Below are 14,777 nucleotides of genomic sequence, written 5' to 3'. Positions count from 1 at the left end.
AGCTAAGCGTGGAACCGGCGTACAAGCTCGATGTCAAGATATGACCCTAAATTATCAGTGAAGCGTGGCAACAAAGCAATGGAAAAATTAACTGAGAACGTCAAAATTATTTGCCTTCAAACACCCATTTGGAAGGTAAGCTGTCATCGAAGTATTATCTCAGGTTTACTGGGCAGTTTTAATTGGAAATGGCAGGGTTTTTTTCAATGGTTTGCTGAGAGAGCGAGCTAAGGCTTGTCGAATTGTTTACATTTCCTGGTGAAACAAAATCTCTACGAAAGGTCAAATTGGGTCAACTTGCATGGGGCCGCTCGCCTCGAAAATAAATTTTGCCAAGAAAAAAATTATATCACGTTCAACAACAGCTCTTGTACTTGCTATAATTTAATTTTGAAAGAATTCTACACAATACCGAGTATGTTTTGAGATGTTTGAAAACGGTGTGCATTTTTTGATTTTCAGAGTCTAGAAATTTCGGTTCTCTTCGCTTGCTCTCCAGGAATTCGGAATTACTATTTTAAGTCTAAAATATCATCAAGGCAGCTTAGCAATACCTCCTAAATAAAATTATAAACTAAGGAAAATCATAACTTATTATGCGCCTTCACGCGAGTTCGATTATCTGGTAATGAAATTTGACCTAATTTCTTTGATTTTTCGGCTTCACGGGTGGTCGACAGTTTTTCGTAATTTTCTCAAAAGTGTAAAAACTCTAGAACCTAAGACTCAGATCACTATTCTTAGCATACCACAGATTATCTCTGGACGAAATATCGAGGTGTCCATTTTTCCGAACTTGTGCCACATTTTTTCAATCTCACTCGGTCCTAGCCTGCGTGCAGACGGACTTTCCTTCGTTCCTTCGTTAAGTCCGTCTGCGAAATAACGAACAAAATCGTGTTCTGAGCCCCCCGCAACTAGCAGGGAAATATATTGTCGATCATAATTGGCTGTTGCTTTTACTGGTTCGAACGAGCTTTTTGATTGGCTCGCCGCCTCGCTCCAGTTTTCGCTGAAGTTTACGAATGTTAGAGATATGGCATCGTCGAAGTTTCCAGAAGAGTGTTGGAATTGTGCTTTCGAAGCAGTGAAAAGTTACTTTCAAGTCGATGATCTATTGCCAGAACAGGTTGATGGTATAAGAGCTTTCTTGGAAAAGGGAGACGTGTTCATTAATCTTCCGACTGGATACGGCAAGTTTCTTATTTATCAATGCCTTCCAATCGCCTCGGACGTGCTGTTTAAAAAACCCCGAGGATCTAGTGTGCTTGTTGTAACTTCTCCTCTAACTACTTTGATGGAAGATCAAGTTGGAAAGGTCAACAATCTTGGAATTCCCGCTGGAATTCAAGTACACCTACACAGCTAAGACCCCGGTCAATCTGTCAAACTCACGTGCTAAAAACCAAAACATTGATCCAAAGCAGCAAAAGAATGGAGCGAAGAGGTGAGCCAATCAAAAGGCTCGTTTGAACCAGTAAAGGCCAATTACGATCGACTATATATTTCTCTGCTAGTTGCTAGTTGCGAGGGTCGCAGAACACGGTTTTATTCGTTATTTCGCAGACGGACTTAACGAAGGAAAGTCCGTCTGCGCGCAGGCTAACTCGGTCCCCACAGAGAGTCGCTCTTAATTTTTAGCACTAAGTCTAGCCAGAAATCTTTACAAATTGTGTTCTATTACTTACAAAGTATGTGACACGGAATTTGCTTTTGCGTATTTACTTACCTACAATGCTAAAATGTCACGCCACCTTTAATCACGCTTCGTTCGCGTACGTGAAACGGCGGTCGTCAGTCGACAATCGCTAGCATCAGTAATATGTTACCCTCTGACGAGGACGATTTTGCTGTAATGTCCGCTCAGAGACTTCCGGCGGGAAATATAGGAACTCCATACCAGAAAAGTTACATTTTGCTGATTAACTCACCTCTAAGTATACTGGATGATTTTTTCCTCCTTTTCTTCAAGTTCCTTTAGAAGCGTGTCTTTTATATTTCTATAATAAAAGGTTATTAAGTAGGGCACATCACCCTAAGTTCATGTGCTTTGTGTACAGCTTTTTGGTGGAAATGGTAACAATCGCGCATAGGTTTAGCAGCCAGAAGCCTTAATATACACCATATTTCCGCGATTACCTTAAATTTAAGTGTACTCTACTATGAGAATTAGTTATAACGCGAAATTCCTTTCAGCGGTCACCGGAAACGTAAAAACTCTCCTACGAAAACAATACTTTGCCCAAGTTATATGTTATCTCGGTACTTTAAAGGGCTGTTTCAATTGTTCTAAAATTATGTTGGAAACTTCAAACTGTCCTTTTCGTTTAATTGTCGATATCTCTTTATCTTTCCGCCTGAATACTGCTGTATATTCAAACCTCAAGTTTTTTTGTCGTTTAAGGGTAATTTTCAGCCATATTTATAAGTTGTTAAAGTGCCAAGAACCCCAACTATTTTTAGCCCTAGAAAAAGAATTTCCTTTTTTTCGTGATAACAAAGTTGTCATTGTCACGCCTAGTTTAGTTATTTCTCTTTCGTACCTTCTACGACTGATAGTCACAATACCGATGCAGAGCGCGGCCGCCGCGGACTGGGACCCACGTATAAATTTTTTGGGCATGCGTATTGCATCCTCTTATTTCGTGGGCACGCTTCGGTAGGATTCACGTCCAAAGTTCCTTCTTAGATCCGTTTAAATCTTCCCTGAAACTAACCATTCCTGGTTTCAAACTATCGCCATGGGTCCAGACCAGGTAGATAATACATTATCTTTAAAAATGTTTGTGTTTTTTACCAGACTATGCGTACAAATCGTACTTAAACGATGCGAGGATCCAAACGATTCTCGGGTTTCTATACCAGTTTCCTACGTTAGATTCACAGCTCTAAATGGCTCACAAGACTATTGGGTTAATGTGAGATAACATACTATATACATGAGTATTCTAATGGATTTTAGGGTATTTTTCCGTGTCTTGCTTATACTTGCAGTCCTGATAGCCTCGCTTGCCACTTGAAAAGCACTTAATTTATTTGACACTTCTATCAAGATTCCAATGTTAACCTGTGGAAATTCACACGTATCCTTCTCCTTCGAGGTGCCAACCTCAGGAGGTTCTGTGGAGGTACTGTGGTTGTTCAGAGTGCCAACTCGGACAGACCTATTCCAAGCGTTCAGAGTGCCAACTCGAACGAAGATATACGAAGACTAGTAAATGACCAAATCACACTATCATTACAAAATACCTTACCAAGGCTGCTCCAACAAGCTCTGGAGGACAATAGAATCCAGAACGCTAACGCTCAGTCATCGTCAGACCAAGCCAAGAAGTCATCAAATACTGACATCCCAGTCGCATCACCATTCCCCGTATCGAGCGTTACCACTCATCAAGTAAAGAGACCGAACTGTCTGATCAGGTAATTATAATGCCTTTTGTTAAAACCGCCTTTTCAAAACAATTGGAAAAGAAGGTCTGGACTAACCTCATGGACAAATACCCCCAAATCAAGGGTGGCGACAGCAGCTGCTTTGGAGATCCTAGAAGACCCTGTCGGCGAGGATGACGAAGGCGTAGACCCTGATGAAATTAAAGGCCTCTTAGAGGATGCCCTAGTTTTACTAGGAAATGCCAATATTCGCTTGAACAACTGGCGTCAGAAGCGTTTCTCTGAATTTTTAACTGAAGTGGGTAAACGCACTCTCAAGGAAGACATCCCTACAGATAAACATCTGTTTCCAGACAAGTTCCGCAAGATAATTCAGAGTGAACATGACCATTTAAGCACCAATAGTAAGTTGATAACAACACCACTCAAACATACCTCAATAGAACCAACCATTCAAGAAGCCCTTTCGTTCACAGGCCCAGAGTGGAGCAGATTACTGCCAGGGAGGTAGACGCAAATGGGCCAACAAAACAACTAATAATGGATTTAAGCGAATTTCATCAGACAGCACCTATTACAACAGAGGTTCCAGCTCCAAGAAAGGACGTTACTCTAAAGAAACCGGTACTTCCACCCAGAGTTGACTACAACATTCCCAAACTGTTCAGCATCAATGTACCCTCTTCAAGAACAACATGTCGCCTTCAATATTTTCTAGAGAATAGGAAGTTAATCACATCAGACAAGTGGATTTTACAAACTGTGAGTGGTTACAAAATACAGTTGGACCCCGATAATTCGAAGTCTCAAGGGAAAAGCAAAATAGTTCGAATTATCGGGGGTTCGAATTATAGGAGTCAAAAATAAATACGAAATTTTTACCCCTGCATAACTTTATTTACCCTATTTTCGCGATATTAGTGAACAGCCGAAACTGAGTTCGATTTTCTAGAGCCGTTTGATCACCGCACAAGCTCCAGCACAGAAATACATGCAAATTAGCACCTCGGTAAAAAGCCTAAATTGAAAAACCATACCGAGAAAGTGATCCAATTCCGCTAAAAGTGTGATTTAGCGTGTATTGTTTACTCATATCGCGTCCTTGTCATTGGACGCATGCACTCAACTGCTAGATTCCTGCTTTGAGTTTACTAAATCAAGCTCCGCTTAAATAATTGTTTGCCCAAGGAATGTTGCTTCGCTTCAGATTAACTCCTACATAAAGGGATATCACGACTACCAGGAAATCTGGAAAGCAACAGTGAATGAAAAACTTTCAACCAGAAGAGAGCCCGATAACCCAGTGGACAAATATGTCGTATGTGTGATGCAAGATCAAGAAACCATTGTTGGACATCTGAAGAAGGGAAAGAGTGGACGATTCGCTAAGACAATCTTTTATTTTCTGAGAGTGGATAACAGAAATTCATGCACTGTTATTGGTGATCATCGGTGACAGGCATGCCTGTTAATCTTGGCGACGGTGAAGGGATGTAAGTGCTATGCAAACTTTTTTTTGAAGGAGAGAAGAAAAACGTCAGTATTCTTGAAAGAGAGTTCACAAAGCTGAAAGACTAAAATTGGATTTTTCGTCAACTCTTTATGCACATGGATTTTCATCACATCGACATGTTAATAACTTTTATAAAGCACCGCACATACAGTAAAGGGATTAATGCACAGAGATCTGTTTTACAGAATTATAAAGGGATTAACGAGCTGTGAAATGTTCGAAACTGTTATTACATAAATATATATTCTAATTTCCGACAGCGTCTGTTCTTTTTTCATTCAGCTGGTAACTTAACTTCGAATTATCGGGGTAAAATCCGACCTAAGGGAACAGAAATTACTTCGAATTAGCGGGGACTTTGAATTATCCGAGTTCGAATTATCCGAGTTCGAATTATCCGAGTTCGAATTATCCGAGTTCGAATTATCCGAGGTAAAATGACTGAGAAAAGTGGGGCAAAACCAAGGGAAATGAATTTTACTTCGAATTGGCGGGGACTTCGAATTATCCGAGTTCGAATTATTGGGGTCCAACTGTACCACTATTGTGCAAGCCACATCAGTGGCGACCACGCATAACCAAAGTGAAGTCACAAGAACAGTCAGACACGTTTATAACAATTTTATCAGACATAATGAACAGAGGAGCTGTAAAGGAAGTACAGGAACACGAAAGGTCAGTTTATATCGACCACGTTTATGATCCAACAGACCAACAAGATTCGTCCAATCTTCAATCTAAAATCGCTCAACAAACTTGTGATTGCAAAAAAATCAAACTGGAGTCAGTGGATCTGGTAAAGACCCTTATGAAAAAAGGGGACTATCTCATGAAGCTGGATTTAACAGATGCTTATTACTCAATACCAATTTCACAGGAACACAAACAATTCCTTCGCTTTCAAATAATGGGGAAGACATACGAATATCAATGTCTTCCATTTGGCCCGGCATCAGCCCCTCGGGCGTTCAAGAAACTAACGAAACCTGTCCTAGCACTTCTGAGGGCTGCTGGAATACGGATAGTTCTCTACACAGACGACTTTCTGATAGTGCACCGAGATTTTCAAGAGACAATGAAAATGTTCAAGTTCATTGTTCAACTTCTGACAAACCTGGGTTTTGTAGTAAAGAGAGAGAAGTTTTCTGTTGCTCCAACTCAAGAACTGACATTTCTGAGTGCTCTTCTCAATGACAATCTCTGTCCCAAAGGAAAAATTAACAGATCTACTGAAACAATGCTCCGATCTGAAGAACAACGAGACTTGTATAGTGAGAGACCTTGCTATAACACTAGGTCTAATGAGCCATGTGGCACGTAACGGCATATGGGAAGCACCTCTATATTATCGAAAGGTACAGAAACAGTTCATAGCCTACCTACACAACAACGGCAATTACCTGAATACGAAGAACCACATAATTCATCTCAACCTGGGTGTACTTTCAGAGCTGGAATGGTGGGTACCAGACAATCTCAGTCAACACAATGGCATGCCCCTGAATCTTCCCCCGTTCGAGCTGACAATAGCCACAGATGCCTCAAAGAAAGGTTGGGGAGCGTTCTGCAATGGGGTGAAGACAGGAGGTCAGTGAAAGAAACAGAATCCAGAGAGCACATCAATGTCCTGGAACTGAAGGCAGCATTACTGGCCCTACAATCTTTCCTTGGCAAAGGGATCAAAGATCCCCTACACATAGAACTCTTAATGGACAACTCAACAGCTGTGGCCTACTTGAACAAAAGGGAGAGCACAAAATCGCCTACACTGGCACAATTGGCTCTAGAAATATGGACACTCTGCCTGTCTCGGAACATCTGGATCACTGCCAAACATCTTCCAGGTGTCCTCAATGTGGAAGCAGACCTTGCATCAAGGAACTTCAACAACAGGACAGAATGGACTCTAGACAAGACCACATTCAAGGATGTGACCTCGAGGTTTTACACCCCGCAAGTGGACTTATTCGCCTCAACGATCAATCGCCAACTCCCTCTTTATGTAGCTCGTTACCCCGACCCGGAAGCCCTTGCAGTGGATGCCTTTTCTCAGAAGTGGGACAAGTGGTCCGTATTTATCCACCCACCGATTATACTGTTGCCTCGCATTCTCCAGAAAATTAGAAGGATAAAACAACAGGACTTATGATAGCACCACACTGGTCGGGACAGCCATGGTTTCCCATGCTACTAGAAATGTTGACAGACTATCCAGCCCTACTTTCCATGTCCAAGACGACACTAACACTTCCATTCGATCAGGAACCAACTCATCCACTGTGGAAGACTCTTCGATTAGCTGCATGGCAAGTTTCAGGAGTCGTCTCAGAGCATCAGGCCTTTCTCAAGAGGTGTGCAGGATCCTCATGGCCTCCTGGAAACGAAGCACACAGAAGAGATATGAAAGTCCCTGGAGATTACGGCATAGCTGGTGTATTGAACGGAATAAATGTCCATTTTCAGCCCCTGTAAATAACATCTTAACATTTCTAGTACAACAATTCAATGACAGAGACCTGGCCTATAGAACAATTGGTGTTTATAAAACCTGTATCTCACAGATGCATGATCCAGTTGATGGTCAACAGGAAGGGTGTCTACCATTGCCTACAAGATTTATGAAAGGCATCATTGAATTAAGATCCCCTAGACCACGATACTGCTCCTCATGGTCTGTCCGTACTGTGCTACAGAAGCTATCTGAAATGGAACCACTTGGAGAGTTAATTTGGATATATCAACAAAGTTGAAATGGTAAATTGGCCACCGTAATGATTACAAGAGCTAACGTTTCGAGCGTTAGCCCTTCGTCGGAGCGAATAGAGGAATTGTAGGTTGTGTGTGCCTTTAAAGGCAGAAAATGGAGCTACGTTATTGGTGGGTGCATGGCAACGAGAAAAACATGAATAAATTAGTGGAATGAAAAGCGTTCATTGATCCCTGTGGGATTTAGACTGCCGGTTTGAAAGATGAGCTTTTGTTCAAGATTTTTACGGCTTTCCGTGCCACCTAAGTGCAAGGAAAGACCGCAGATTGCCATATGTTGCTTAGAATGATTAGGTAAATTAAAATGTCTAGCGACTGGTTTCGATGTGTCCTTGTCATTCCTTTCCACGTCTCGAAGGTGTTCTCGGAATCGGTCACCTAGTCTTCTGCCTGTTTCGCCGATGTATATCTTTTTGCAATAAGTGCAAGTTATGCAATAGATTACATTAGCGGAGGTGCACGTGAAGTGATCGGTGATCTTAATGGATCGTTTAGGTCCCGATATTTTATCAGTGTTGTGAACGAAAGGACACGTTTTGTATCGTGCACGAGCGCATTTAAAAGTGCCTGGTTGCTCATTAGTCTGAAAAGAACTTCTGACCAAAAAATTGCCTAAGTTTTTGTCGCGTTTAAATGAAATGAGCGGAGGCTGCGAAAAGATAGTGCTTGTCTCTGGATCGTTTGGAGAGTTGTCATTGAAAGATCTGACACTTAAAACTGTGTGTCTACTGGCCCTAACCTCTGCAGCTAGGGCTCATGAACTAGCTGCTCTTGATTGCACTTACCTCCTAAGGAAAGTGGACTCGTGGGAATATTTAATCCAAGTTCATGTAAAAAATTCAAGAGCTCATCATCCACCAAGGAAAATTTTCCTACCAAAATTTGAGCAAGATTCCAAACTGTGTGTAGTAAGATGTTTAGAACTCTGCTTAGAGAAGACACAAGACATTAAACAAGGTCAAAATCTTCTGGTGTCTTACATCAAGCCTCACAAGCAAGTTGGCAGTCAGACCATATCTTGATGGCTGTGCCAAGTAATTAGACTGGCAGGAATCAATTTGTCCTTTAAAGGCCATTCTACAAGAGTTGCTGCTACATCTGCAGCTGCAGATTCTGGACTACCCCTCGAGACTATACTGGAAGCCGCTGATTGGTCATCATCAAAGACCTTCCAAAAACATTATTATAGATCCTCTGACCAAGGTGCATTTGCACTTAAGGTGTTAGGTTGTGTGTAAGAGAGCTTGCCTTTACTTCAAAATTATCAGCCAATGCTATGAAACTGTTCAGAAATATTTACATTGTTACTATTTGAAGAAGGAAGCATGGTCGAATATTCAGCGTGTCGGACTTGTAATCCGCCGCTCCCGGGTTCAAGTCCCGCCCTGGCCACTACTTGGATTTGTTCCACGTTAGCCCCGAGTTTCAAATCCTCGGCCACGCTTGTAATATAGCCAACTGGTTTACCTTCGGCCAGTTGGAATTCTTAACAACGTTATTTTCAATTTGAATTATTTGTTTAAGTTGTTTCGTAGAAAACCTGTAAACTAGCTTCTAGCTAAGTGTTTCTGCACGTTAAACTGTTAATTATTATTATTATTATTATTATTATTATTATTATTGACGTTATGGTTCCTGTTAAAACTTAATTTGCTATTATTGAGGGATATGTCACTCTATCTCTTGTTTAAAAATATCAAGACTGTTAATATTTGACATTCTGATTTCCAATAGCCTGCTTGGTATATCTGCATCAGTATTGTGACTATCAGTCGTAGAAGGTACGAAAGAGAAATGTAATTTCCTCGGAGGGTAACTTACCTGAAGGGGAGATGTAGTTCTCTGATTACCTTCGGAGACTGATAGGAGCAATACTGAGTCCCCTGCCAAGGGTTTCTTTAAATCCTCCCCACCCAGCTATCGTCAATCAGACCTCAGTGTAACTCAATAAGAGGATACAATACGCATGCTCAAAAAAATTTATACGTGGGTCCCAGTCCGTGGCGGCCGCGTTCTGCATCAGTATTGCTCTTATCAATCTCCGAAGGTACTCAGAGAACTACATCTCCCCTTCAGGTAAGTTACCCTCCGGGGAAGTTACATTTCTTTATGAATTTTCAAAGATCCCTACATGTTCACAAGAATTAGGGGGAATGGGGCGGGTTGGCTTGTGACGTCATATCGGGAGCCCATTCGACATCATTCGTATAAATTAGTGAGAAGGCAGACAATTGTCAGACAATTAAACTAGCAGACAATTGACGAGTCAGTAATGGTTATTGGATTGAAGTGTCTGAAATTTCAAAACAATTATTGTGTGGCTTACACGAAGCGTAAACCGCACTATGTCATGATCTAAGTTATTAATTCCTGGCTGGCTGGCTGGCTAGCTGGATTTGATTTCTTGAAATTTGATCGGTTGTTGTTTTAGTAAAGCTGTCTCATTGGCAGGGAAAAATGCAGCTTAAAGCATAAAGTGGTGCGATTTGTGAATAAATCGTGCCAGTGAGAACCAACAGATTGCAAGGATCACAAATGATTTCAAAATGGATGTAATAAAGCTCGGATGTGTGTTTTTGGAGGCTGTAGCAATACAGCTTCCTTAGAAGATGGTATCGGCCTTCATACCATCCCAATATATAAGAACAACCGCCCTGAGGCGGAGAAGGGTGAAAGAAAATGGGAAGACTCTTAAACGTGTTGAGGGGCCGGCGTAACTCCTATCATTTGCAGGCGATTTTAAATCTTCTGCCTTCAAAGTTTCGCTCTCACCAAAACATCTTTTTTATGACTTTCCCTAGCGATATGAGAAAAGGGGTGGCTCCTCGATGTTGCTCTTAAGAAAAAAATTAAAATCACCCGACTAAGGTATTTGACACCCTCAGGAGACAGCTATGGCAAGTCTCGACTTAAATTGACCTTTTTCCAGTATTTTGATGTAGGGTTACAGTTGGATTAGCGTTACAGTTAGGGTTAGGGTTACAGTTTTAGGGTTTAGGGTTACAGTTGGGTTAGGGTTTTAGGGTTAGCACAAGTCAAGTGACAAGCATTCTGATTGCACTTCAGCACCCTGGGGTAAGTAGCCAGATGGCACTGATCTTGCTGAGCAGAAAACATTTTGCACTAACCAGATAATTTATAAACTGACCACCCCTTTTACCTGCACTTTGTGCTCTAATCGCAAATTGAGCCCTGCAAGTCTTTTGACAACCACCCTCCCCCTCTAGATTCTTATTCCTTTGTAAGATTCACAAAAATCTTTCTAGTTTCATTAATATCATACCTTGCATAGTTAGAGACATGAAAATAGCAATATAGCGAGAAAAGGAAGACTTTATTAATTAATTTATTAAAGTGCGGTTGGTTTTGAGTAAGGTGCCATTTTTGCATCAGTATGTTTATTAGGTTGAGTAAGGCTGAAGGAAGTTGTGACGGTTATTTTCTTTGTTTGAATGACCTTTCTCTCCCAATGAAATTAACTTCAGAGATATAATTTCTTCCAAAATTTCATATGGGTATCCTCTATTCTTCGAGCGTTTTTGAAACTTTGTATGCATTTACTAAACGAGGAGCGTAACGAATTAGATCTGAGGAAACGTAGCTCTTTTCCTGACGTGAATATTAAAAATTCGTGTATTGGAAGGTCTCCGTCTCTTTGTAATGCGGTTACAAAGAAAGATTCCCTATAAATCTCTCACATTTTCACACTTTTCTGTCCAAGCATGTAATATCTAAGGCAAATTTATCCACAATAAATTTGTTCATCTGTCAGTTGTTTATTCCACAGGTTCCTAATGTGCTGCATGGGTGACTTTATCATTTATCCTCCAACCTTTGCCCATGTTTTCTTTCTAGATCTAACCGCTTTTCGTTCAGTTGGATTAAATTTCAACCTTGTTGTTCGTTTCTGAAGAGGCAGCGAGTGCACACGCACAACATTCAAATTCTCTAATGCCCGTTTGTGCTCTCAAATTTACAAGAAGCTTGTTGACCTCGTTCCGTTTTACTTTCGATTACGTGACTTATTTTGTTTACATCACCCTCTTTTAAATAAATAAAATTATGGCCACTGATTCTAAGTTATTTAAAGCTCTATTAAATTACTCTATCTAGTTTACTCTTGCAACAGTTTTCTGCACTTTGTTGTATGGCTTTAATTCTCTTACACCTATGTGGTGAAATTTCACGAGCGGCTTCTGACCGTTTCTGTGAAAACCGTCCGCACGGCAAAATCCCAACCAAGTATGAACGAATCAGAACACTCAGATCTACCACAGGACAACCTTGACATGTAACAAAACATAAAGTATAGATTTGGCCAAGCCTGAAAGCAGAGCTCCAGTTATTTTATTTTCTGGCATTCATTTTATTAAAAATCCTAAGCACTTTAGGAAAATTAGGATCAATTCGGGTGGGGGAGGGGGAGGGGGCAAATTGACGGGTCTGGAACCTAAATTGCAAGGCAATCAATACGTATGGTAGTCAGCGGTATTTTCAAGCAGCTTCGTTCATGCCACGGGCGCACTCTGATTGCGAAGCATCATGGTCGTAAAACAAAGAGTGAGTCATTTGCATCTTGACGCGTTCGAGTGGGCATCTAGTAAAATGTCGATTGGATTGGATTAGTAAAATATGGATTGGATTGGATTGGATTAGTAAAATATGGATTGGATTGGATTGGATTAGTAAAACATGGATTAGTAAAACATAGATTAGTAAAACATGGATTAGTAAAATATGGATCCAGTCCATGTTTTACTAGATGCCTGTTTTATTTGCGTGGAAAGTGACAGTTGTGAAATAAACTGCCATGACAAAAAACCGCAAGCGACTAAAACGTGACGCTTGAGTAACCGTACAGGACTAAAACGTGACCCTAGACAGCCCAGAGTAACCGTTTCCTTCTTTGATTTCCTTCGCTTAGATTATGCAGTGCACGGAGTATTCTAAAATTTGACTAAACCTTACTTTTGCTGCTCTGAATCTTACATTTATTAGAGGTCAGAAAGCTTTCTCACCCGGGGAGGGTACCCGCATACTGATGGGCCATATAGAAACGTGCCGCGGAATAGGGTGTGGTTTTTGCGGTTCTCGGTCCTTAAATAGGGTATATTTTTTACCCTTTTGTTTCTGTGTCCATGGTGTGGTCCTTACATAGGGCAGCTTAATTGTATTATCTAATACTGGAGTTTGAAAACGCCCGCCTAAACGCACGGTTTTTTTTTAAACTTGATGTATCCATTTAAGTATTGTAACAAAATGATTTTGCAACAGAGGCTTAATAGCCGTTAAGCGGGTAAATACACGTAACGCCTCTTATAGGGTGTCATTTTTCAGCTCTGGGCCTTAAAAAGAGTATCAGTTTTCGCTTTCTTAGTCCTTAAATAGGGTTAGGGTTCACGAACCTTCGCGGCACGCCCCTATCCAAAATTCGCGGGAGTACCCCCCCGGGCTTTCTCAGTGCTTCATGCATAAAATATCAGTTTACCTTGCGATAAACCTAGAGGTCAGAAAGCTTTCTCAGGCGTTTGCGGCCAATGATCCCCTGAGAAACCACAATGGACTCGTGTATAATTTCTTGGTACTTCAACATTTTGGTGCGTCCAAGTACCGCAAGGTAAACTGAGTTTTCCCAATCTGCATGAAACACTGAGAAAGTTTTCTGACCTCTAATAAATGTAAGATTCAGAGCAGCAAAAGTAAGGTTTAGTGTTGGGGGGTTTTACCAACTCGCTTGGACCAATTAACGAATGGTACCAAGACTCTGTACTTTTCTTATTTATTCTCTTCTGGAGAGCTACTACAGCAACGCTCTATGCATCTAATAATAATCATCCTCATCATGCTCGAGCGCGGAGGAACCAACGCTTCAAGTAGGAAAATCGTAGACCTGTTTGGGTTAGCTGACCGTTAGAGTTTCCGCAGTGTATTCGTTGTTTTGCAAAGGGGGAAATTGGTTGGCCCTCACCGAAGTACTTGGCGAGCACTAAGGAACCAATTAAACGCCCATGATCGTGTTGCGCATGAGAATCACGCGCACCAAGCAGGATCCTAGTGTGGGTAAAACTCAAGGTCAGTTTAACCAACCCAAACATGACCACCTATGAAACTAATTATTCTCAACCATAACAAGCGATTAAAATGTCTAGCACGGTAAGAAGGAAAACCGCGAACTGAGCCAAGTTCAAGCACACACTAAAAATTAAAGATCAAAACTATAGATCTACCAAAACAACACGTAGACGCAAAAAGGCAAGACTTAACTAAACAAAAGGTAAACCTAAAAATACTCAAAATAGCTACCGTTTAAAATACTCTACAACATTAGTCAAATTTTAGAATACTCTATGCACTGCATAATCTTAGCGAAGGAAATCAAAGAAGGAAACGGTTACTCTGGGCCGTCCAGGGTCACGTTTTAGTCCTGTACGGTTACTTAAGCGTCACGATTTAGTCGCTTGCGGTTTTTTTGTCAGCACAGTTTATTTCACAACTGTCACTTTTCCCGTAAATAAAACAAGCATCTAGTAAAACATGGATTGGATCCATGTTTTACTAATCCAATCCATGTTTTACTAGATGCCGTTCGAGAGAACTTCTTTGGTGGCAGTGAGATAGCGGGAATACACGTGGATTGTAATGTCTGTTGCCGTTCCTTCGAAAGTTAAAAAATTTGATGAGCCTGCGCGACTCCTGTCATTCTTCCGTGACGAATTCATTCTAAGGAGGCAACCGAACTCGTTAAGAAATATTCGAAACTGCAGTCTGCCTAAGAATCTCGACAGAAATGGCAACAGTTACTCTCACAGCCGATGGCGGGATGAATAATATCGAAGTCAGAAATTATATTCCCAGACGCGAGTTACTTAACGGGGAATTGACCCTCGACGTGCAAACGCATATTAAAGAGACAGAGACTTTCTCACACACGAACTTTTTCCACCAAGCGTAAATACGGCATTTGTAAAAAGGAGAAGCCCCACGCCTCCTAAGAACGAATTTGTCTCACTCCACGTTGAGTAAAAACGTACAGTTTCAAAATACGCTTCGAGAATAGAGGAAGCCTAGATGAGGGTTTTGAGAAACATATCTCTGGAGTTATTTC

The sequence above is a fragment of the Stylophora pistillata genome, chromosome 5, assembly GCF_964205215.1.
Source record: "Stylophora pistillata chromosome 5, jaStyPist1.2, whole genome shotgun sequence".
Taxonomy (NCBI): Eukaryota; Metazoa; Cnidaria; class Anthozoa; order Scleractinia; family Pocilloporidae; genus Stylophora; species Stylophora pistillata.
The sequence above is the reverse complement of the archived record's forward strand: the minus strand, read 5'-3'. Positions refer to the sequence as shown.